This window comes from Nomascus leucogenys, chromosome 11 (genome assembly GCF_006542625.1).
Source record: "Nomascus leucogenys isolate Asia chromosome 11, Asia_NLE_v1, whole genome shotgun sequence".
In the NCBI taxonomy this organism is placed as follows: Eukaryota; Metazoa; Chordata; class Mammalia; order Primates; family Hylobatidae; genus Nomascus; species Nomascus leucogenys.
The window spans coordinates 51,446,398-51,474,142 of record NC_044391.1 but is presented as its reverse complement, the minus strand read 5'-3'; the positions used below and the strand labels follow the sequence as shown (position 1 = coordinate 51,474,142).

General features: G+C 36.0%; 1 pseudogene; it reads left to right on the top strand.

The window, feature by feature from the left end:
• Positions 1–1,705: 1,705 nt before the first annotated feature.
• On the top strand, positions 1,706–5,751 carry LOC101176529 (annotated as a pseudogene).
• Positions 5,752–27,745: the final 21,994 nt, after the last annotated feature.

Here is a 27,745-nt window from a genome sequence, read left to right as displayed (position 1 = left end):
GAAAGAAAGTGTGTTTGTGTGTTTGTGCATGTATTTTTAGGGACAGGGCCTGCTGGGCATGGGGGAGTTGCATCTTGTGTTCAGAGGTTTACTGCACACAAATTTGGCCAAATTCACAAGTGGTAGTGGTAGGGTGGTATATATGACAAATGAATAAAAATATTAAAAGCACATAAACAGCTACATAAACTGTAAAACATATTACTTTATGCATTTGACAAATATATTTGAGTACTTATAATTGTAGAGATATTCTAAATGCTAAGTTTACAGCAGTAAACAAAATAGTAAAACGTTTAGAACACATAATTTTCTAGTGGAGAAAACAATAAACAAAAAAACATTAAATATGTTAGATAATAAGTGCTAAGAAAGTAACAGTGCAGGGAAGGGGGATAAAGAGGTTGCAATTTTAGACAGAATGGAAAATGTAAATTAGGTGATATTTGCATATAAAGATAAAGGAGGTGAAGAAAGGAGCCATGAAGATTTCTGAAGAAGGAACATCCTGAGCAAAGAAAACAGTAAGTGCAAAAGCTCTAAGTCAGGAGTATATCTGGCATGCTCAAGAAAGGGCAAGGTGTTCAGCAGTGTTCAGAGATAGAAAGGGAGAAAGCAGCAGATGAGATCTTAGAGGGAATTAGGGACCAATTTTAGAAACTTACTGATCAGATAAAGGACTTTGACTTGTACACTAAGAGAAAGTAGCATTGGTTACAATTATTTTTCATGAAGATAGAAAACAAAAACAATACAAATGTCACAAATCAACCAACAGGGCTCTACCATCTCCGTGTACATTACCACACTCCACCTGTAGTCCCTGTTCTAATTCACATAGGTCTTCAGTCTATTTTTATATCTAATCCCCTAGTTCTTTATATCCCATAAATATGCCATATCTAATCTTTCACTCAAATTTTCCTCATGACTATTTAACCTTCATGTTCTACCTAGATTCTTATCAAATTACCACCACCCTTCCAAATATTCAATGAATTTTTTGTTTTGTAAAGTAAAAAGATCAATATCCAGAGCATGGTATGAAAATTCCTCATTAGGTATCACTACTTAGCTTTCCAGACCTATTTCCTAATAAGTCCTTTTATAATTTCTAAAATACAGACACATGTGTCTCCTTATTTTCATAAGTCTGCCCTTTTTTTGCCTCATGCTATTTAATAAGCCTATAATGCTCTTTCCCATTTCTTGACCTGACGAACTCCTACTTACTAAGATTTGGTCCACGATTTTCAGTTATTGATTTTTGCTATAAGATTTAAGATGGAAGCTTGACATTTAATTCTTCTAATACATCTAGTTCCACACATTCTAAATTTTGAATAAAATTATCATAGGCTCAGAAAGATAATCTACATTTGTATTTGAAATAAGGAAAATTACGTAAACACATCAGAAAACAAAATTTCTTCTTTATAATGTGTAGAATGGCTATGTGCAAAATGCTTTGGGACTATTTGCTGTTTGCTCCTCATCAAATGTCCCCTGCTCCTCCTGCAAACTCCTATCTTATCATCCATTAACATAGAAATCAAGCTCAAGTATTTGCATCCTCTGCTAGCAAATAATCTTCCTCTCCTTGCTAATAATCTCCCTAGGTTTTGGCCTTATGTCTAATCACTAAATTCTAAATTTACAATGCTACTCTGACCAAAGAGTTGCTTGCTATTCAGCCCTCTAGTGGATGAGACGTGTGATTTTTATGGTAAGGTGCACAGACCCAGTGAGGAAGTGCTTAATCAGAGCACTTAATTATAAGACATAGGGAGCAGCTCTTGCTTAATATAGCTTTATTTTCTTCCAAAATATACTATAACTTTCTTAACAGCAAGCATCATGCTTTCATCCTTAAAAAAATTATCAATAAAGTGCTGAGCATGCACTAGATGACTGTGCATCCATACTGATTGTCTTTGAGAATTTACTGAAGTCTCAACTTAGTTCACAGTGTGGAATATTGACAGTAAAATTACATAGGATTATGCTTCATTTAACTAGTAATATGAATTAAACATCTATAAAACATTAAAAAATCAACTCCATGTGTAGTTTATAAGTACACACTCTTCCATTTTTGACAAAAAAATGCACCCAAGTTAGATAAGTAAAAGAAATTTCTTCCTCAGAAATGTCTTGACATGCCACTTGATTCAAGGATCTCAACTTAAGTCTTTAGGACTGAGTCTATTTCCATTGCTCAGTATCAATTTCCTCTACACAGGTTACATTCTAAGACTTCTTATAGCTTCAAAATGTTTGTCAATTGTTCCAGGCTTACATACATGATCATAGCTTCAAGTCTAGCAAAACAGAGAGCATTTCGTCCTAGTGGCTCCTCACAAGCCCCAGAATTCTGCTTCAATATAGTTGGCCAAATACTCATCATTCAACCAATCCCTGTGTCTAAGGAAGTTCCGGGCTCTGCTTGGCCAAGCTAAATCTCAGATGCAGAGATTCAGCCTGTGACAAAGACCCTCCTGAACCTTGTGGTCTGAGTATGGATGGAGGATATTTTCCTGAAGGAAATTTGAGATTTTATGCCAGAGAGGAAGAGCTGCTACATTGAGAGGCAAAATGGCTACTATATATTTAAAAAAAAAAAAAAAAAGATGACATTAAGTTACTATGTTTCTATTGATTATATTTCTTCATTTCCAATTTGCTTTAATTGAGATAACTTATGTCTCAGATTCAAATTAAAAATATAATTGTCATTATCATCATATCAAGCTTCTTGACTTCTATGTGAAAGACACTATATTAAAATTACGTTTGCTCATTATCCTAAGTTGAGATGAATGTAATCATTTCCTATTTTAAAGAATAACTAAATATAGAGCATAATTATATTCACTATCACCAAGTTAAACTTTCATTATTATATTTTACTTTTCAAGTTAATTATAAGAAAATCTATTTAAAGCAGTTTTCCCATTTTCCTCTTCACAGAATTTTCCTTATAAATTTTGTTTACATAACTTTTATGTTAAAATTAAAAAGCCAATCTTAAGCTTGGTGTTATTAATTTTATATAATATTAGCTTGAAGTTCTAGCAAATGAAAATTAAATTGAAAACATGATTATATGATACTAATCATTTGAATACTATTTTAAGAAAAATATATGTCAAGTTGTATATTTATATTAGGAAAACAGTGTAATCACACATATTCCTCTAAAGTTCTATTATCTCACAGGTTTTTTATACAACATATTAGCTAAAGAATACTTTTTAAAAAACTAGTATGAGAAAAAAGAAGTCCAAATATATCACTAATAAAGAAAAGCATAATAGATGCAGTCATCCTCACACTGACACACACAGAGTCATGCACCACATGAGGACATTTTGGTTAATGATGCATTGCATATATGATGGTGGTCCCATAAGATTATAATGGAACTGGTCTATATAGGAATACCATTTTTTAAAATCTTTCATGCCATATTTTTAATGTACCTTTTCTATGTTTAGATATGTTTAGATACACAAATACCATTGTGTTATAATTGCCTACAGTGTTCAATACAGTAACATTCTGTACAATTTTGTAGCCTAGGAGCAATAGGCTATACGTATAGTCTAGATGTGTAGTAGGCTATACTATCAAGGTATGTGTAAGCACACTCTATGATGTTCATACAGTGATGAAGTTGCCTAATAACACATTTCTCAGAACATATTTCCATTGCTAAGTGACACATAACTGTATTATAATAAGCTGGGATTCTTAGCAATTGTATTGACCATTACAATTGCAAATGGTTGGGACTCAATTCAATCCATCTGAAGCAAATACACACATAAACACATACACACACACACACACACACACGTATATATACAAGATATTAGCGTACTTCACAGAATTGAAGGAAGAATTGTAAGCCTCAGGGCATCTCTGGCATATTGAAACCTGGCACTCTCAGGATAGTCTGCTGTCTCTCATCTCTGCTTTTCTCTGCATGCAGGCTTATTCTTTCTGTCTGTGTAACAAGTAAATATATTCTGGGCCTATATTCCTGCAACTCTACATCCATAGAAGAAAGAGATATTCACCATCCTCTAAACATGCATGTGTACATAATAGCTCCAACTTTAACATATACACATGTTCTAGTTAAAAAGCCAGAGGAGGGATTCTTATTGTCCCTTCTTGTATTTTTATGCCTACCCCTGGACCAATACCTTGAAGCTAGTTTATAGATTATGAATCTCTCAACTTGGGTCACATGTCGCCCCTGGGGTCAGGGGCCAGGTTAGGTTATCAGAAATGAGGAGATCTACTGGGTGAAGATGTTAAGTACCACAATAACCAAAGAAAAAGTTTGGTTAGAATGAGTTGAACAATTACTCTAATTCTTTATTTATTTTTGCTTCCCTCTGGGTCAGAGATATAAAAACATTAGGTAAGTACATGCAAGTTCTGGAGTTAACGAGGGCAATATATGAGGGGAATGAGCATGGAGAGAGGCATATTGGAATCCTCAGGAGCCAATTAATTGGAAAAAGTTTTCAAAATTGTCAATCTATTCAAACATTTAGTTGCAATTTCAAATGACATTAAATGAGAGCTCAATATTTTTATGCTTAGCAAAAGTGACCATGGGTTTATAAAGATTTAGAAAATTAGTGTAACAGAACTTACTTTGTTCTATTGACAAAACCCAAACCCTGAAATTGATCCCAAAGTAATGCTTGGAAACGAAATGCTAAATGTCAGCAAATATATAATAATTAACTTTCTACATATGTGCCATGCCATATCTAGGGAATATTTAGTAAGTCTTTAGAATATTTCTTGATGAACTCTAATTTCTAATTGAACTTGAGATAACATATTCAATCTCTTCTCTATTATCCTTATCACATTGTCACCTAGAGAGATAGAAAGCACAATATTAGCATTCCTGACATAGATGATTCTGGAATACTATCTTTTTTTCAACCGAAGAGCATTCCTCGCCCTTCCTTGTAAAATTTCTAATTTTACCAATTTGATTTAATTTTTACCTATTGAAGACAAAAACTAAGGGAAGAATGTTAATGAGCCAATCTATCTCCAGAAACATTTAACAATTTTTGTGTGCATATGATTGTGTTTATTTACACATGAACATATATGGAGAGGGGACTCATAGCTTTTATCAGAATTTCCAAGGCATCTGTAAACTAAAATATGCTTAAAAACCATTTAAAATGGGGGAAACACAAAGTTACTGCTTATTTGAATAGAAATATGTCAGCAGCTGCCAGTCTGGAGGCGTTCCCACAGCTGTGCAGAACTTAGCACCGCGCGTGGCTGTTGCCGCTGCTGCTTCCCGGGCTGGGGCTGTTGCCCGCTACAAATACGCCTCCAGTGTTCGCAGCCCTCATCTTGCCATACAGCGTCTGCAGGCACCCCAGCCTGAGGTCCAAGTGCAGGGACAGGAGCCACTGACTGCCTCCATGCTGGCCGCAGCACACCCCCAGGAACAGAAGCAGATGCTGGGAGAACGCTTGTTCCCACTCATCCAAAGAATGCATTCAAACCTGGCTGGGAAGATCACGGGAATGCTGCTGGAGATCCACAACTCTGAGCTGCTGCACATGTTAGAGTTCCCCGAGTCTCTCCACTCCAAGGTGGATGAAGCGGTAGCAGTTCTACGGGCTCATCATGCCAAGAAAGAAGCTGCCCAGAAGGTGGGCGCTGTTGCTGCTGCTACCTCTTAGACAAGGAAAAACAGATTCAAAACGCAAATAACCCCTCATGGAGTTCAGCTCAAGGTTTGTAGACTTCCTAGCTTGTCCTATGGACCTCAACACGAAGAACTACGAATTGCAAATTTAATAGGTCATTTTGTATCAAAAGGTCTAATATGAAGCGCCTAGAATTTTTCAATTATACGAATATGTTCTCGGGATTCTGCTGTGGCCCAGTGTGAACTTTTTTTTTCTACTGTGGGTTTTGATTTGTCACCCAGGAAATTGGTTTTATTTCATGTACTCAAGTATTACGTTTCTCAAAAAAGAAAAAAAATCTCCATTAAAAAAAAGAAATATGTCAGCAATTTTTACCCTTTGGTCCTAGTTCATTCCACTAGGGATCTGCTAAATACATTGAATACTAATACGAAACGAACAATACTCAGAAATACATATCTGGAGCTTGTTACGAGACAGACTCTGTTACATTCCATACATTACCTAATTTAATACATGGCACCACCCTTTGAAATAGGTATTATCATACCCATATTACAGTTGAGAATACTGCAGCTCAGACACATGAAATACAAAAAAGTAAAATACTTTCCCAGGGTCATATAACAGCAAATGAAAAGAGCCAAAACTGGGATCTGTTTCTAGTTTTCAATCCCATCATGTTGCCAGGAATAGAGTAGACATTCAATAAACATGAATTGAACTTAATTAACGTGTCGGCATGAGGAATGTGTGATAGCAAGATAAGAATAAACAGATCACCTCTCATTAAATTGTCCTTCAAGTAAATAAACAATAATATTCTTTGTATCCCATCCTGTCTCATAAATATTATTTTTCATATTTTAAATTTTTAAAAAATATTTGATTGTTATTTTATTTAAAGTCCTCCTAATGGGAACAAGAGATACTGGAGACTGCTTGAGTGGGGGAAGGTGAGATGGGTGTGTGGGCTGGAATGCTACCTATTGGGTACTATGCTCACCTACCTTGGTGACAGAATCATTAATACACCAAACCTCAATAACACGCAATTTACCCATGTAACAAACCAGCACATGTACCTTCTGAACCTAAAATAAAAGTAGAAAAAAAAAGTCATCTCAACATTATAATCAGTTGGAAAGAACATGTCTCCAGAATAAGGCAGAATTCCTTAAAAGTGCAAAGCTGTTGAACTATCACATCATTTCTTCTGGGCACCCTACTGCCATTAATGATAGCACAAGGTCACATTAGCCTCTTAGATGTACATATCACATTGTTAATTACAATCAAGGAAACCTAACTCATCTTCATGTAGGATTCCATTAAAGCACATCTTCTTCATTTATACAGATGCTGCAGGTTTTGGGACACAATTACAGTATTTTACTTTTATTTCTATGACAAATATGAATTACTAAGTTCAATTTATTCCAATTGTAACCAATTAAGAACTTTAGGATGCTGATTGCTACCTGATATTAGCATTCCTTCCTTTTTAAAACAAAATGATTGAACTTACAGATTAATCCAAAGGAAATATAAATGTAACTTGAAAAGGGAGAAATTATTATCATTATCTTATCTTTTATCCTCTTATGTCTAATGATGAAATTAATAAGTGGTTATTTAGATAACACCTTTTTGTTTGCCCTCAGAGGAGAGAGAGTGATTGAATCTTTTTATCTAGTAGAATTAGCCATAAAACATTTCTTCCTGCTGAGGACCTCCTCCCCTTCCAAAAAAAAAAAGAAGAAGAAGGGAACACACTGTGGGAGAAAATCCTTATTACTCTAAATCAACAGGATATAGGCGGGGGGGGCGGGGGGGTGGCGAGGTGAGAGAGAGCGGTAGAGGAGGACATCACCTGTCACTATTTCCCTTTAATCCCTGCTGCACCCCCTGAGGCAGCACAGACAATTGGGAGTGATTAGACTTTGTCACATTTTAAAGCTATGTGAGAAATTAATTAAACTGTAGAGTTGCTGGAAAGCAACTAAAACAAAATGGAAGATTATTTTCTGTGTGTCCTGAGAAAGAAATGAAGTCACATCATTTAGAAAGCCAAAGGAGTTTCTCTGAAATCTGTCCTGTGCCTTGCAGTCATACATTTGGGCACTGAAGCATGTCTTATGAAAATCATCAGTCTGGCTTGTTATAAGTAAAAATTTATAAAAGTCTGACTGGAAATATTCTATCCTAACTTAAATCACCAAAGTCTACTGCAGGCCATGATAGAAATAGAGATAAGATCTGAATCTCTCATAGACCCAAATGCTGTCCCAGCCTAAGACACAAGAAACACAGGTAGAAAAATAATCCATGGAATTAGTTTGATAATTATACTTTAACCTGATGAATATGTGACAGCTGTCAAGGGGAAGGAGCCAGGAAGGAATAAAGTAGGGTAGTGGGAGGTTGCTTATCAACTTTCAAGGTGCCTGGTTTTAAGCTTGGCTAGGGAAAATTATTATGGTTTTTGAAATGCACCCTGAAAAGATAAGATAGGATGTTGGAGCGACACAATCTCAGGGCATAGATAGTGAGGTATTGCCAGTATTTAAAATGAGAGATTTAAAATTCCCAAAGTTAGGGATAAATTTTATTAAACATCTCTTTAATATTCTTAATATCCTGTCTTTTAAAGATTATCTGAAGAACTGTGTTTTAGAACTGATAAATGAAGAGGCATATGTTTAAGCCTTATTTCAGTTTGAAGATGAAGGTAAATCATCTTATTTAAAATTAAAATGAGAGAACAACTATCCACTGAGGTAGCCCTATAATATGATGTTTGTATTTGATATTAATATTTTATTTATTTTATGTATGTATGTATGTATTTTTTTTTTTTTTTGAGACAAAGTGTTGCTCTGTTGCCCAGGCTAGAATGTAAACTCCACCTCCCAAGCTCAAGCCATTCTCCTGCCTCAGCCACCTGAGTAGCTGGGATTACAGGTGCGCACCACTACATCCAGCTAATTTTTGTATTTTTAGTAGAGACAGTTTTTCACCATGTAGGCCAGGCTGGTCTTGAACTCCTGACCTCAGGTGATCCACCTGCCTTGTGCTCCGAAGGTGCTGGGATTACAGGTGTGAGCCACCACACCCAGCCTACAATTAATATTTTTAATTTGTGATTTTTTTTAAAGCTGAATATGGGAGGGGAAAATTAAATATAGAATTACACATGTACAAAATAGGTAGCAAGTCCATATCCATGAGCTGTTGTGATCAGTTACAAATGGTCAGTGGTCTATTTAATAAAATTGTGGCTTTTACTCCTGTGTCTTTGGTAAGTGTTAAAAAGATGTAATGGCATATATCTCCTTACCTTTAGCTGAGATATATAAAAATATTTTCTTCTGAATGAAATAAATGCAACAGAGGGAAGTTACATGGCATGCCCAAATTTGCAAATCATGGAAGAGGGAGACTTTGAATACCTAGCTTCCTTCCAGTACACAAAATATCCTCAATTTCTCCACTTTTTTGCATATTAGAAAAGAATAACAGAGAAACAACATAATATCTAAGCCTAATTAATAATCCATAGTTGGTAGAAATTCACTATTTGATTTGCTGCCTAAAAGAAAATATTTATGTTCTTTAATGACAAAGAAAAGTAGTAGAAAGAAATCAGGATGATCAAGAAGAAACATATTGGGAAACTTTGAGAAAGAATCCACGACAGGAAAATTTTTACATCAATTAAGTGTTTTGATCGAACAAGAGATATTTGTACAGACAGACCAGAAGAAATTTACCTGTAAGTTTTAGCTTTTAACATATTTTTAAGGACTCAAGCATTAATACGTTAATATTGAATATTAATTTCCTATGATAGTATCCAGGTAATCATTTTCAGAATAATCATCTACTTCTTTAAATAGTAAAAGATCATTAAAGTGATTTTCTTTTACGATTTTTAAAACTTCCTCAGCAGTATAAAACTGGCAATTAAAAATTTGTTTTATCCTCCAAATTTCTTCCCATATGCTACAAATTAAATATACGTGAAAAGCTCTGGGTTAAATATAGTAGTTGTGAAAAAAAAAAATCTATCTAATGAGTATATAAGAATTGTCTGAGGCCAGGCACGGTGGCTCACACCCATAATCTCAGCACTTTGGAAGGCCGAGGCGGGCAGATCACGAGGTCAGGAGATCAAGACCATCCTGGCTAACATGGTGAAATCTCAACTCTACTAAAAATACAAAAAAATTAGCCGGGTACAGTGGCAGTCACCTGTAGTCCCAGCTACTCAGGAGGCTGAGGCAGGAGAATGGCATAAATCCTGGAGGTGGAGCTTGCAGTGAGCCGAGATCGCACCACTGTACTTCAGCCTGGGTGACAGAGCAAGACTCCATCTCAAAAAAAAAAAAAAAAAAAAAAAAAGAATTGTCTGAGACATAATCATTAATAATAGTGTTCTATTATTACATTTGTACATGTACGGAAAGGACAAAAGAACTTTTGTACTCTATCCTCTTATATTCAACAGATGGGGTCTGCAAATTAGACTGACAAAAGACAGATTAGCAGAAGGAAGAAGACAGAGTTTATTTAGGCACACAACATGCCTATGCATGAGAGAACTCAGTGATGAGTAAATTGAAGAAATGGTTTGATTTGGGAGCTTATATACCATCTTAACAAAGAGTGACAAATTTCTGGAGAAGTGGCAAGACAAAAGAAAAGGAGTTTGGGCTTCTAGGGGCAGCAAATTGTAGGAAGAGAAATATATGAGAGAAAATAATGGAAGATGCCACGATCTAAATGTCTGTGTGTCCCCATATGTTATAAGTTGAAATCCTAACTTCCAAAACAGTGGTATTAGCAAGTATGGCTGTTGTGGAGGCGATCAGGTCTTAAGGGTACAGCCCTTATGAATGGGGGATTAGTGACCTTAGAAAGGAGTCACAGGGGAGCTCATTTGCACCTACTGCCATATGAATACACAGTGAAAAGACAGTGATCCTCCCACCCAGCCTCTGGAGTAGCTGGAAACACAGACACATGCTGCCATACCTGACTAATTATATCTTCTGAGAGTAGTGCATGTGGAGAGGTAATAAACATGTTATCTAAATTATGTGACACTGAAAGTAGCATACCATCAGTGAATTCTTCTAAGTGGTTCATGTTTCTATAGAATTCAATTTATTTTCCTGCTAGCCTAAATCAGAAAATGTTGAAATGTTTTGTCTTCAGTGCCAATGTTGCCAAGTGAATAAACAACCATGGGAATTACAATGAATTAGATAGTCAGATACTGATACATTGGAAACTGAAAGAATTTGGAAGAGGGTAGATCTATTTATCTTCCAAATTTTTCTTGGACCCATGCAATAACTAACAGAAACAGAAAAACAAGTTGTAGACAAAAAGTGACAAAACGCTTATTGAGTTTTGAATAGTTGCACATCGTTTCAGTCACTAATTATGTTGCAGTAACAAACAAATCTCAAATCTTGGTGACTTATTTCCCATTCACGTGACATATCAGTTGTAGGTCAGCTGTGGCTCTGCTCCATAAGTCTTTATTTCAGGATCCAGAAAAGAAGAGAGACCCTTTTGAGGATGTATTTTTCTTCTGGCAGAGCAATGGTTGGAGCTATAAAATGGCTCTTTAAGTTCTGCTCAGAAGCAGCATACATCACTTCCCTTCACATTCCATATTCAAAGCAAGTGATATGATTAATACTGATGTTAATGGAGTGAGGACTTTAAATCCTCTAAAGGATATCATTTTGAACAATAATACAATCTCTTGCATAAACACAAAATAATTTCCTATAACAAGTCAAAATTTATTTGTTCCTAATTCCTACACAGTATAGTCTATTGTTTCTCCTTACAAATAGGTTCTAGAGTTCTCCTACCTCTGCTTCCACTGCCACCATCCTTATCCAGGGCACTTTTCTTTCTTTTTTCAACCATAATAACAGATTCCTAGCTGACTTCTTCTCTTCATTCCTGGCCTCTACCTTCAATATACTCTCTAAAACAAGGGCCATCTCCTTTAGATGTAAATAGAGTCATGCTAGTGTTTAAAACCTTATCATCATTTTTCTTTCACTCGTAACAAAACCTAAACTCTCCCCCATGGTGAACAAGGCCCTGTGTCACTGCTTTTGTTTTCCTCTCCTATCTGCTCCTTTGCTTTTCCACTTTCTTCAGACAATCAACATAAAATATTTTCCTTAAACTCTTCAAATGTCTCATCCCTTTCTTATATTTTGGTTTCAGTTTAAATGTCACCTTTTCAGACAAGCCTTCCTCAACTACCCTATCTAAAGTGAAACCCCTCCCCAATGTCACCCCACTTCCTGTCATTTTCTATTTCAGCTAGTATTTACAGCATGAAGCACAATTTATGATTATTTCATGTGCTGGTCTTCTTGTTTTGTTTTCTCTCCCCTATGTAAGCTTCATATTGGAAAAGACCATAGCTATATTATTATTGTATCTAAGCCCTAAGTACTGTGTCTAGAATATACCATATTAGTTATTTTAGAAATATGTGCTAGTTTAATTCATAAACAAAGTAAGTCTAGGATTTAGCACTGTCTTACAATAAATAAAAGTATTATACTTTCTATGAATAGCGTGGGACACGAGTGTATTAATAAATGACATACAGTACCAAATCTAGCGTGTACTAAGAAAAATCTTTCTAGCTGAAGCCAATTTTGCACAATTACACTAGGAGAGAAGGTCTGCTAATGTTCTAAAGGACCACCCCACAGCCTCTAGAACAGAATTCAACTAAAAGGAAGAAATAGATGGTTACACACATTATATTCTGCCCCATTACATGTGACCCAGCAACCCTGAAGATGTGAAGTGATAAACCATGACCCTGAGGCTAAGCAGATAATGAATAATCCAACAACGCTACTCAACCTGGAATAAATGTAGAAGGACCCCAGATACACAGCAAATATCTGAATCCTTTAATAGCTCAGAAGATCCAGAAGTCAGTTTGTGTGAGTCTGTTGCATTTTAGAGATGACTTACTGAAATCTCATCTATTTGCCTTCGTTATTGGATGATAGAAGCAAGTAGAATAGAGCAGAAAGTCTAGAAGAGTAAAAAAAAGGATTTTTTGTGTCTCTATTTCCTTCAGTTCTGCTCTGATTTTAGTTATTTCTTGCCTTCTGCTAGCTTTTGAATGTGTTTGCTCTTGCTTTTCTAGTTCTTTTAATTGTGATGTTAGAGTGTCAATTTTGGATCTTTCCTGCTTTCTCTTGTGGGCATTTAGTGCTATAAATTTCCCTCTACACGCTGCTTTGAATGTGTCCCAGAGATTGTGGTATGTTGTGTCTTTGTTCTCATTGGTTTCAAAGAACATCTTTATTTCTGCCTTCATTTCGTTATGTACCCAGTAGTCATTCAGGAGCAGGTTGTTCAGTTTCCATGTAGTTGAGTGATTTCGAGTGAGTTTCTTGATTCTGAGTTCTAGTTTGATTGCACTGTGGTCTGAGAGACAGTTTGAAAACCCTTCAAAAAATTTATGAATCCAGGAGCTGGTTTTTGTTTTGTTTTGTTTTGTTTTTTGCGACGGGGTCTCGCTCTTTCGCCCAGCCCGGAGTGCAGTGGCACAATCTCAGCTCACTGCAAGCTCTGCCTCACGGGTTCATGCCATTCTCCTGCCTCAGCCCCCCGAGTAGCTGGGACTACAGGCGCCCGCCACTGCGCCTGGCTAATTTTTTGTATTTTTAGTAGAGATGGGGTTTCACTGTGTTAACCAGGATGGTCTCGATCTCCTGACCTCATGATCCGACCACCTCGGCCTCCCAAAGTGCTGGGATTACAGGCGTGAGCCACCACGCCTGACCCAGGAGCTGGTTTTTTGAAAAGATCAACAAAATTGATAGACCGCTAGCAAGACTAATAAAGAAGAAAAGAGAGAAGAATCAAATAGATGCAATAAAAAATGATAAAGGGGATATTACCACCAATCCCACAGAAATACAATCTACCATCAGAGAATACTACAAACACCTCTACACAAATAAACTAGAAACTCTAAAAGAAATGGATAAATTCCTCGACAAATACACCCTCCAAAGACTAAACCAGGAAGAAGTTGAATCTCTGAATAGACCAATAACAGGTTCTGAAATTGTGGCAATAATCAATAGCTTACAAACCAAAAAGAGTCCAGGACCTGATGGATTCACAGCCGAATTCTACCAGAGGTACAAGGAGGAACTGGTACCATTCCTTCTGAAACTATTCCAACTGATAGAAAAAGAGGGAATCCTCCCTAACACATTTTATGAGGCCAGCATCATCTTGATACCAAAGCCCGGCAGAGACACAACCAAAAAAGAGAATTTCAGACCAATATCCTTGATGAACATTGATGCAAAAATCCTCAATAAAATACTGGCAAACCGAATCCAGCAGCACATCAAAAAGCTTATCCACCGTGATCAAGTGGGCTTCATCCCTGGGATGCAAGGCTGGTTCAACATACACAAATCAATAAATGTAATCCAGCATATAAACAGAACAAAAGACAAAAACCACATGATTATCTCAATAGAAGCAGAAAAAGCCTTTGACAAAATTCAACAACCCTTCATGCTAAAAACTCTCAATAAATTAGGTATTGATGGGATGTATCTCAAAATCATAAGAGCTATCTATGACAAACCCACAGCCAATATCATACTGAATGGTCAAAAACTGGAAGCATTCCCTTTGAAAACTGGCACAAGACAGGGATGCCCTCTCTCTCACTCCTATTCAACATAGTGCTGGAAGTTCTGGCCAGGGCATTCAGGCAGGAGAAGGAAATAAAGGGTATTCAATTAGGAAAAGAGGAAGTCAAATTGTCCCTGTTTGCAGATGATATGATTGTATATCTAGAAAATCCCATTGTCTCAGCCCAAAATCTCCTTAAGCTGATAAGCAACTTCAGCAAAGTCTCAGGATACAAAATCAATGTACAAAAATCACAAGCATTCTTGTACACCAATCACAGACAGAGAGCCAAATCATGAGTGAACTCCCATTCACAATTGCTTCAAAGAGAATAAAATACCTAGGAATCCAACTTACAAGACACGTGAAGGAACTCTTCAAGGAGAACTACAAACCACTGCTCAATGAAATAAAAGAGGATACAAACAAATGGAAGAACATTCCATGCTCATGGGTTGGAAGAATCAATATCATGAAAATGGCCATACTGCCCAAGGTAATTTATAGATTCAATGCCATCCCCATCAAGCTACCAATGACTTTCTTCACAGAATTGGGAAAAACTACTTTAAAGTTCATATGGAACCAAAAAAGAGCCCACATCGCCAAGTGAATCCTAAGACAAAAGAACAAAGCTGGAGGCATCACGCTACCTGACTTCAAACTACACTACAAGGCTACAGTAACCAAAACAGCATGGTACTGGTACCACAACAGAGACATAGATCAATGGATCAGAACAGAGCCCTCAGAAATAATGCTGCATATCTACAACTATCTGATCTTTGACAAACCTGACAAAAACAAGCAATGGGAAAAGGATTCCCTATTTAATAAATGGTGCTGGGAAAACTGGCCAACCATATGTAGAAAGCTGAAACTGGATCCCTTCCTTACATCTTATACAAAAATTAATTCAAGATGGATTAAAGACTTACATGTTAGACCTAAAACCATAAAAACCCTAGAAGAAAACCTAGGCAATACCATTCAGGACATAGGCATGGGCAAGGACTTCATGTCTAAAACACCAAAAGCAATGGCAACAAAAGCCAAAATTGACAAATAGGATCTAATTAAACTTCTAATTGAGCTTCTGCACAGCAAAAGAAACTATCATCAGAGTGAACAGCAACCTACAAAATGGGAGAAAATGTTCGCAACCTACTCATCTGACAAAGGGCTAATATCCAGAATCTACAATGAACTCAAACAAATTTACAAGAAAAAAACAACCCCATCAAAAAGTGGGTGAAGGACATGCACAGACACTTCTCAAAAGAAGACATTTATGCAGCCAAAAAACACATGAAAAAATGCTCATCATCACTGGCCATCAGAGAAATGCAAATCAAAACCACAATGAGATACCATCTTACACCAGTTAGAATGGCCATCATTAAAAAGTCAGGAAACAACAGGTGCTGGAGAGGATGTGGAGAAATAGGAACACTTTTACACTGTTGGTGGGACTGTAAACTAGTTCAACCATTGTGGATGTCAGTGTGGCGATTCCTCAGGGATCTAGAACTAGAAATAACATTTGACCCAGCCATCCCATTACTGGGTATATACCCAAAGGACTATAAATCATGCTGCTATAAAGACACGTGCACACGTATGTTTATTGCGGCACTATTCACAATAGCAAAGAGTTGGAACCAAGCCAAATGTCCAACAACAATAGACTGGATTAAGAAAATGTGGCACATATACACCATGGAATACTATGCAGCCATAAAAAATGATGAGTTCATGTCCTTTGTAGGGACATGGATGAAACTGAAAAACATCATTCTCAGTAAACTATCGCAAGGACAAAAAACCAAACACCGCATGTTCTCACGCATAGGTGGGAATTGAACAATGAGAACACATGGACACAGGAAGGGGAACATCACACTCCGGGGACTGTTGTGGGGTAGGGGAAGTGGGAGGGACAGCATTAGGAGATCTACCTAATGCTAAATGACGAGTTAATGGGTGCAGCACACCAACATGGCACATGGATACATATGTAACAAACCTGCACATTGTGCACATGTACCCTAAAACTTAAAGTATAATAATTATAATAAAAAAATAAATAAAAAGAAAGAGTAAAAAAAGGATAATAACAAATATCTATATTTATATACATCTTTATGAAAGAGAGACACACGCTTGCATGCTTTGTGTAGCCACTGCCTCATGGCCACCCAGCACACACATGGCCTCTTTACCACTGTGGTCTTACGTTGATATCTTCTTCTTCTTACCCTCTGTAACCATGGGGGTTTTAAAAAATATTTACTTAATTTTTTCAGAAGACAGGTGTGCATAAAGGGGGATGTTCTTTCTAACTCCAGGTCTCAACAATCTTGCTCACATTGTTTACTGTACATACCCCTCTTCTTCAATAAAATAAGCCAGTTGGTCATGGTAAATAATGATACTAATAGTAATAAGGATAATACTTTATAGTACATATTTTTAAATTCTTTACTTTTTTATTCTGTCAACACCACTGTGAGACAAATATTGCATACTCAGTTATTTATTGAGTCCCTAATATGTGTCAGTCACTATTCTGAGGGGAATAGTGTTATCAGACATAGCTCCTGCCCTCAAGGGGTTAACCTTGTATTAGGGAAGATAGAAACAGGACATTATGATAACATTTAAGCAGTTGGCGTTTGTCCCTCCAGAAACTACATTCCCCTGTTAGGAGATATTTGCTGTTCTTTGGGTGTTTTCTGTACAAAACCAGGGGGAAAGGGGAGGCATAAGAGGAATGCTTTTTTAAGCGCAACAGTGCTCAAAGACTGAATCCCAGGGCCACAGTTTTAACTTGGACACATAAATAACAGTTAATAGGAGGTGGTATGGCAGAAATATAGATGAGAAATTATGGATTTTTCTGAGAAGGAGAAAAATATTGCAACTTTGTGGTGGTGCAGAAAGTTTTGTAGTGGAACAGAGATGGTGTGGAAAAGGGGGAATAGCAAAAGCTTGGTAACTGAGACTGCATTGCACCAGTCCTTGAAAGATGTATTTTATCTTGTGGAGTTGAAGGCAAAGTCATTCCAAATAGAAGAAACAGCATGAGCAAAGGACCCCAGAATCTTTAAATAATTGGATGTATATCTCCAAAAGACTGTTTTGTGGTTTGGCTGGAAAAAATAAATCAGTGGGTAAATCAGAGTAGAAGGAATTCGGTTTGGAAAGTTATAAAAATTGTTTATTTGGTGTCCAGAGATTTTTGAATGACTTACTAATGGGATTGTGGACATGTACTGCTTCAATTTTCCTCCTAGGAAGGATTTGGTGCCCAGCTCCTGGGAGTGCTATCAGTAATATTCCCATTTTGTGGCAAAGGATGTACAACGAGTGCATCACCAAGGGCTCCATTTGTAGTACAATGCATTGCATCACCTGGTAGTAGCCATAATGTAATGATCCTTACACAGCTCACCCAAGGTTCCAGCTTAGGGATGAAAGCTGGTGGATTTGGAGTGCTATTCTCTAAAACGTTGTAAAGCACTGACTCAATACTATTGTGTCCCAAGTACTCATAATATGTGGGCCTTGCAATCAAGGGATATATGTAGAATTAGACCCTCTTACTATTATGCCCAGAGATCTACCTACAGACTGTATCTTTCTTATCCCTACAACTTTAGACTCTGTTGACTTAAAAGTCCTTGTTTTCTAGGAGAGGAACACTTCCACCAATGAACAGAGTGAGACTTTCACTGAAACTAAAGCTATGATAGCTGCATGGTCATATGGAGCATCATATGTGAGAAGACCAGCAAAGAAAATGCTTACTATGCTGGTGGGGGAAAGTGAATTCTGATTATGATGACGAGCTAGGTTCACAGCTACAAAACCAAAATGGGGAGTACATCTGGAACTTGGAGATTGACTGAAGCATTTCTTGGAGCTCCCATGCCTGATAAGACTGAATGGAAAATTGCATTTTCCATAGCTTGACAAAAGCAAAACAACCAAATGCTCAGACTCCTCAGGAATAAAGTCTTGAATCATACCACCTAGAATATGGAAGTTTAGTAGTGCATTTCTCAGTAATCAGTCATTGAAAAGAAAAAGGCAACCAAAGTCTCAGACTTCTCAGGGAATAACTCCATCATCTGACTGGACAAACACCTAAATCAGCTACCATGCTGGTTGGACAAAGATAAATGGGTGGTAGAGATTGGAGACAAGGAACATTATTTATCACCTCAGGAAAAGCTGCAGGAGTGGGCACTGTGTTTTTCTCATTAACCTTAATTATTGACTCTTATTAAGAAAATGTGGCTAACTCATGAAGAGTTAATTGACATAGTATAATTGATGTGGGTTACAAATAGATCTGGGTGATGTATGGGTGGGTCAGATAAGATGCTTTTACTGGCCTGCAGCACATCCTCTCATTTCACTCCTAATTTTAGTTGCAGTGATGGTAGATACTTCTCTGTATGCTGACAGTACCCCTTCTTGAATGTGAGTCAAGAATCTTGCTGCGTTTCTGTCCCATAATTTTCACTGAAGAGGCAGAAGTCCAGTCAGCTCACAAGGGCAGGCATTGCCTGGCAGCGCAGGGCTGTTAATGCTTTAGGGGTTGCGATCTGATAAACACCTCAGCCATCTTCCACGTGGGTACTGTTTGGACGCATTCTACATAGTTGTCAGAAGACATGGCTGAGTTGAAACCTTGTTGCCTACAATTGTGACCTCAATAATTCACCTTTCATTAGCCTTCCTGCTTTCTGTCACATTTTCTGTTTCTTCTCTTCAGCTTTCTGGAATGAACTCCCAAGTAAAATATCTGTACCTAAATTTGTGTCTCAGGTTCTGTTTATGGGATAATTCAAACTAAACAATTATGATGGTACTTTGGAAAACAAGGATATGTATATATGAGAATTGCATATAACAACTAACTCATGTCTCTAGAAAGCCAAATAGGGCAAAGAATAACTAAGTACAGTTATTCAGAAGCGATAAAAAGAGTTTTACATTATGTAAGTTGGACAGCCAGGAATAATGTTAGTGTTGGGGAAAAGTCCATCTGTCATTTGTGTTAAGATGCTTATTATTAGACATCCTCCATTGCTGTGCTCCATGTGCCAAATTAAAATGAATTGAGCAAAACAATTCTACGAGTCGCTCATCTCCTCAGTGTTTTCTTTAATACAGCATTTATTGCTTGTTTTTCTATATATAAAGTAATATATATTCATAATAGAACATTTAGATATTACAAAAGTCTACAGAAATATTGCTTATAGGCCTGCCATCCAAGAGTTTTCATCAGTTAGTGTGATACAAGTTTAAAGCTGTAAAATAAATAAATGAACGTGTGTATGTATAATTGAAATATATATATATTTCAATTCTGTTAATATAAATGTATGACTATATTTATGCTGTATGGATATAAAGTGAAAAGTCTAAATTTCAGTCTCTGTGAATGTAAAGCTCAAATAAACTGGTCCTCTGCCTCTTCACTTACTGATTGTCCAAGGATAGCCCCAACCCCCCTCAACTGTCATAAGCATGATAATACTTCAGTCTGCAAAAGTACTATAGTTTATTGACCTACTCTTAGACAATCAGGTTTTTTAAAATTTTGTTATTATTATTTGAGCAAATTTGTGATGGGACAAATAGGTTAAAATTTGGAAAGACCTTTTGTTTTTTATTTTTAACTATATTGCCAAATCGCTTTTCTGAAAGGCTGAACAAATCACTCTTCCACCAGCTGGCAGTGAATAAACCCTCAAACCCTCTCACCCTCTCCCATACTAGGTTTTGTTTTTATTTTGTTTTTCTTAAACAGTGATAGGCCTGGATCATCAGGGGAGCCAGGTCAAGAGGACCCTGCAGACAAGTAATTTGAATAGTGCATTGTAGGCCTGAACAGGTACTGCATGGTAGAGACAGAATATGAACAACAGTGAGAACTTCACAGGGTACCATCTACACTTGAACAAAATAATGGGGTCTACATCTAATTAACAATTACTTGTCCATTTTTGCATGCATATTTTTGGTTTTACAACACAGTGATCTATTTTCAAATGTGACCCTTAGAGGCATGATATTTTAATAAGAACTGAAACTTTTAGCTTGAAAAAATATATAATCAGATCATCCTCAGTGCTGTTTAGCCCTCTGAGTCAAACTCAAGCCCTCCCTCGTGAGTAATGCTGTCCTCATTATTTTTTTTTCTGCCAGATGGCTTGCTAATTTAAAGTCCCTGAAGTGATAGGTGTTTTATTATAGACAATCCACTTGGCTGGGAAAAGTAAGACTGCAGCCTTTCACACCTTCACTGATGAAGTTAATGAGTTCATATCAACTTTATGAAACTCATTTCACTTATTCAGACTTGCAGAATTGGATACAGGAGAATAAACATAGATTTCAAGTTCCAGGAATATTTTGATGAAGTTCATCCAGAAAAAGTTATGAAAATGCAAGAAAAAATATAATGTTCTTTTCCATGAACACTACCAACGCCTCTAGTCAAGGCCTTTATTAATTTATGACAATTTATTGTTAGAGATTATTAATTGGTTTTCTGCTTTTAATCTCTCACTTCTCTAAATCACACTTCATATGATGATCAGGATAAAATCCCTCCAAATGCCTCGAATATCATCCAACTAATGATTATCTGAGGTGTAACTTTCTTGGCCCCTCATTCAAATTCATTCAGACCATCCAGTCCTTGCTTGCCTTGCTCATATTCTTCAGCACAATCCCTGCACTTCTCCCAAGACAAATGCACTCAAAGCCCAGTTATGTTACTTCTGGTCAGTTCACCCTTTTGCTTCCATGTCTGGTCTTGGTTTATCTACTTCTATTTTCATTATTTTTTTTTTAATTATCCAAAGCCTGGCTCAAGGGCCGCCTTTCCTATGAAGCCTTCCTTGACTTTTTTTTCTAAAGTTATTTATGCCTGTCACGAATTCTTGAAAAAACTGTTTTCTGTACCACTCATGGGCAACAATTTACATACTGTCTTTTATTGCAGTTAAATTTACATATCATCTCTGCAGATTACAAACTATGGAGATGCAGGAAACGTGGCTTGGGCACTGTTTACACTCCTTACTTCATTTAGCAGAGAACTTTGCAAAAAGCAGATGAAAAATTAATATTTATTAATTTCAATTCTGTATACATTTTCTAGGTAATGTTGATGAATATTAAATGACTCATAATAATTAGTACAATGAATCACTTACCAAAAAACTCCCAATGAATATTAAATAATGTACTTTCTTGTTGACACTGCTAAGGTGCCTAAAATAGAGTTTTCTAATATAAACTTAACTCAGGCACATGGATAATTTTTAAATAAGAGCTGAAATATATTCTTAGAATAATTGAGAACGAGATATAACACATAAATGTGAATAAGATACTATGAAATTAAAGTATCATATGTAATTGTGTAACTGCAGTTGTGGGTAGAAAAGGTCATGATTAAGGAAATTACATAATTTTATTTTAGTAAAATAGTGTTTTTCCTTCTTTAGCTGACTACTTTGGAGAGATTCAGAGGGTTTTTTTTTTGGAAATATTTAGAGTGTTTATATCTCTTCAAATGCACTTTGGGATAAACTAAATTTTAATAATTTAAGTACTACTAATAAGTTTAAGTACAAAAGTTTCTGGCTCTGTTTTCTACCTTTTTTTTTTTTTTTTTTTTTGAGGTGCAGTCTCACTGTCTCCCAGGTTGGAGTGCAGTGGCACGATCTGGGCTCACCGCAAGCGCCGCCTCCTGGGTTCACACCATTCTCCTGCCTCAGCCTCCCACGCAGCTGGGACTACAGGCACCCGCCACCACTGTTTTCTACGTTATTTAAATCTTTATGCAAAAATTGTGAAAAATGTTAACTATGTATTTTTGCTGAAATATTAGGGTTCCTATAATTGAACCATTACTCTAAAAAACTTTGAAATATTCTCCTTGCTTATCAAAAATTAGAAAATTATGATGGTCAAATATTTATTTATCAACAAATACTTATTGGGTAACTACTATGTACCAGAAAGTATTCGAGTGGCAAAGTATTTTAGATGTAAAAAGATAGCATTTCTGACCAAAGGAAGTATATATACTAATTAGGTAAAACAGACCAAAAAATAGAAAAACATGACAATAATTATATTTATGTATGTTATAATATGACAAGGACTTAAATAGAAATAAGGTGATTAGCACTCTTGGAGTACAACTTACACGATTTCTATTTTAAGTCTTATTTCATGGATCTGAAGTACTAACCTAGATCAACCGTAGACTGGATAAAGAAGATGTGGCACATATATACCATGGAATACTATGCAGCCATAAAAAAGAATGAGATTATGTCCTTTGCAATGACATGTATGGAGCTGGAGGCCCTTATCCTATGTGAACCAACACAGGAATAGAAAACCAAATACCTCATGTTCTCACTTATAAGTGGGAGCTAAACATTGAGAGTTTGGTGTACTCAAAATTAAGCTCCCACTTACAAGTGAGAACATGCAGTATTTGGTTTTCTGTTCAAAGAAGAGAACAACAAAGAAGGTAACAAAGAAGGGAGGAACAGACACCAGGGTCTACTTGAAGGTTGATGGAGGGAGAATTGTGAGGATTGAAAAAATGCCCATTAGGTACTATGTGTGTTACCTGGGTGGCAAAATAATGTGTAAATCAAATCCCCATGAGATGCAATTTACCTATATAACAAATCTGCAATTATACCTCCAAGCCTAAAATAAAAGTTAAAAAAAAAAGAACTAAAAATGAATTTTAGAGTCTAATTTTCTTGAGGGAAATAAACAGAAACTTAGCTTACTATTTATGAAATTATCTTATTTTTTCTTTTCATAAAGAACATATATCATAATGAATTTCTATTAAACTACTGGCTTAAATCAAAAGTTTTTTATTTCTAAAGGTTGATTTAAATTTAAGGTTGTAAATTGATTTTAACTTGTGCTATTTACTACATGAAATTTTTTTGGCAATGTTTTAAGTAACTCTACTAAAACCTTTTTTTCCAAAGCAATATGAAGAGCAAACTTTTAATAACACTTCAAAAAAAAAACATTTTTTTTTAATGAGTCTCATGATTAGACTCAAATATAGGTCTAGCAGTTCCAAAATTACTACACATGTGTTTTAAAAAAATCTTCTAGGAACAAACAAACACACACGCACATATACATGCACACAGATATATAGTTATTTTTGAAAGCAAATATAATTAATTTACCTGTTCACTAAAAACCATCTGCTTGTTTTATGCTTCAGAGTCAAACTTGAAATGAGTACACATGGATCTCATTTTCAACTGAAATGAGACATTTTCTATCCTTACTCTTGATGCTTGTCTTGTTAAGAATAAACTTTCTCACACATGGAAGAGTTGCAAACTGCAGAAAATTCTTCAGTATTTTCCTATGAATGGCAAATTACTATCCTTCACAGAAATAGATAACTCGCCTTGGGACAGATTGGAAAATCTTATCTCGTACATGTGATTAGACAGTTCACAGCATTCTTCTTCTTTTCTGCAAGTCAAGTTCCAGGCCGAGAAGATTCAAAGAAAGGATTGTTACTCTATTATACACTTATTATGAAATGGGGTCATTGGGAAGATGCAGTTCAACTTTGTACTGTTTTGTTTAGGTAGTTTCAATTACAACTTACTATTTAGAAATATATTTCCTCATTATCAAGACCAAGAGGCAGTAAGAACACTTCAAGATTTCCTTTTGGAGTCATGATTTTTCAAAATATTTTGTTTGCTTTTTAATCTAATACTCTTATCATTTGAAGTCAAGGCATTTTCTGAAGAGCCTCATGGAGACTTGTTCAACTGGTTCATGAAGTCAAAAATATGTATTAAGCAGACTGGTTTTCTGCAGCCATTCTTCATCTTCAAACACTCAGCAAAATCTGTAATTTAGCTTTCAACTCACTCTATTAAGAATTCTTTCTCTGTTAAACCCTCAGATATCTGTATGCAGGACAGTTATGAGCTCTTTTCCAGATTTTTACAAAGTTTCAAAGCATTCTCAACTGAACAGTCATTGTTTAATAAAGTTAAATAAAATGGTCATCCAGGATTCTCTTATAAATTTCATTTTTGAGAAGTTTTTGACACAGTATCTCTCTGTGAAAAAAGCAGTGTATGGTGACATTATTTTACAAGTGAAGTGAAACCTCTCACAAAGCCAACTGTTGAAGGTGCACCATCTATGCAGATACCAACCCAGTTCTCCAAGACAAATCTTTTGTTTACAAAATTCTTAAATATATCATGGCCTTTGCTTGTTTCCTGTAGTTCTCTGTAGTGGAAAAGTTTTCTTAAATCTCAATGTTATTTACAAACCCTACATATGCTACAGCACGACATTTATTGGTGAAATCTGTTGACTCAACAACCTGGAGAGAGAAGTTGTTTTCAGTTCATTACATACAACCTTCTCAGCATGATGTGAAGCACCATCAACACGTCACCTTATTTACTACTGGAAAGTGGGATCATTTCATTTTTTTATACTGCATCTTGTAGCATTTTCCTCACTCTAATTTTACATGTTGGCATTATTAGTTTTCTTTTTCTGGGCAAGAAGTTTGCTGCTCAGTAAATTGCTTCTCAGGCTGTTCAAAACTGACTGTTTTGAATTTCCAATTGTTGTTTTAAAAAATCAACACTTTTACTTATAAAATGGCTGTGAGTTTGGTGGAGCCATTGGTGCATTTGAAAGTTGTTTTCCATGGGCCATGCACAACAGAATAGAACACTGATAAGTAACCTTCCTTGCAAAAACAGGTGATTTTGTGTCCCTTGCTCCACTACTGCAGTGAAGTAACATACATAAGATTTTAGTTTCGCATCAATAACCACATTAAACTTTCCCAGAGGCACAGGCCTAGAATTTTCCTATCTCACCCCTCATCTTCAAAAATTGCCCTATTGGACTTCAGATATGTTTGTAAAACACAAATGCTAATTAAACATAAAATAAAAGGGTGTAATAAGTAACCAAACAAAAAATTTGCAAAAAATACAAAATCTTCACAAGACAATTTACTTCTTTCACCATTGACATTTTATAACACTTGCCACAGCCACAAAGCAGTGGAAGAAGGATAGGTAGGGGGTGAGTCAATCAATCAGTTGAATCATGGCAGCTTTTTAGTATAGAATTCCTTTTTTAGAATAGAAATGTCTATCAAGCCTCTACCCTTGCAAACTCTCTCTTGCTTGTGTGCACTTTGGCTACAATCAAATATATTGATGTCACGTAGGTCTTGCAGTGTTGATAAACATGAGGAATGAAAGAAGACAAATTCTGTAAAAAAATAAAAATAAAACCCAAGTATTTCACACATTGCTTAGGGAAAATGGCAAAAGGGTTGGAGGGAAAATCCCCTATTATGCTAGCAAATATTTTTTGGTTTCCATATTTCCAATGTGATGGAATTGCGATGTGCAAACACCCCTCTTGGAACTATACAGAAAAGCTAAACTGGAAGGCAAGGAAAGTAGATTCTGCTGTTGGCTCTTCCACCATCTATATTTTGGTTCTTTCATCCATAAGTCAAGAAGGTGAAATGATAAGGGAATTTCAAGCTCCAAGATTCCGTAATTGTTATCATTGGTCTCAAGAGGAGGCATCGATGTATTAAAGGAAACAAATTTCTCCCTTTATCATACATTCAGACTTTTGAAAACATCCTACCTAAGGCTACATTGGAAAATTCTACTTCATCTGCTTTGCTCCTTGTAAATAAGGAGGTGTGTTTTTCTGAACTGTGCATGGAGTATGAAGAAGTCAACGCTTTGAAGTTGCAGATGGAAAAGGTTATAGGAAAAGTATCATGGAAAATTTGGAATAACTATGGTGATAAAATACTTGACATCACGTCTTTGCACTGCTGTTTTGCCTTAGGTTCCAGATTCTGCATTTTTACATCCTGGAAAAGATGTGGGAAAATTATTATTTGAAATATGCCTTGCACACGGCACTCAGCGTGTTTATCTAGGGCAGCGTGTGGCAGCTCAGTCCTCCTGCAATACCTCAAACTGCACAACTAGTCAGCATATGTTACACTCCCGCACGCTTTATTATTGATTGGAAGCCAAAAAAAAAAAAAAAAAAAAAAAAAGCTGTGGCTTCTTCTTCACACAACAGAAGGTAAACTATTGGCACTCAGATGTTAAATAATGCCATTATAAAGAATGTTATGTATGAAAGGTAGTTTAAAAATAAACTCATGTACCACATGAAGAGGTTTGTTTTATAAGGCTAAGCTATGGTAAAAACAAGTAACTGCTCATTACTTTCAAGTCTCTCTCAAGTATATTAATCAAAAAAGTAGGGACTTCAGAATTAAAATTCATGTTGTACATTTACTTTTTGAGTACCAATTCACACAGATTTGCCCTTTAACAACACTGGATTATTTATATTCATTGACATAAATAAAAGCTAGAATGTCACCTCATATAATCTCTCTAGCCCTAAAATTGTATCTAACATTAAAATTAAAATTTTAGTGGTTGAACTTGGATGATATTTTGACAAGTTCATTAACAGTGATTATACAGAGGTCAAGTGATAATAAATGTAATGTCTTGTGTGCTTTTATGTTAATATGCCTAATTGGTAGATGAAACCTCCACTCACAGCCATAGTCTTATAATAAAATTAACCTCAATAATTGTCATAATATAAACCCAAGTATAAAAGAGTTAATAAAAGGATAAGCTTTGACCTTAGAAGAGACTAATAAAGTAGAAAAACTTCACTGTCAATCATGCTGGGTTTGAATCACAGCTCCATCTCTTGCATGCTGGACAAGTTATAGTTCTCTCATCCTCAATTTCCTCTATGTAGAAGGAATAATTAAATACCTCTCTCTCTGAGTCTTTTGTAGAGTAAATCACCTATGTGTCTAAAGCAGCTAGCATAGTCTCATACGGACAGAGTGCTATGAAAGTCACCTTCATCTACTGCTCCAGATTGCTAAGCTCTCTAGAGTAGGTCAGTATCCCATTAACCATCATGTTCTCATTGCGTAATGTTACATCTGGCATATAGTGGATTTTCTCCGGTTAAGTTGTTCAACTCACTTTTTGTTTTCTATCCTTCAGGTCCCATCAACACACTCTAAATATAAAAGCCCTATATGCTTCTATGTCTTCTTCAATTATTTCCTCAAAGAAAGAAGTGAACAAATAACATATTTAGAAAGAGGTTAACACTTAGTTCTCTAATCAGTGACATACTAGAGTGAATAACCCAGCAGT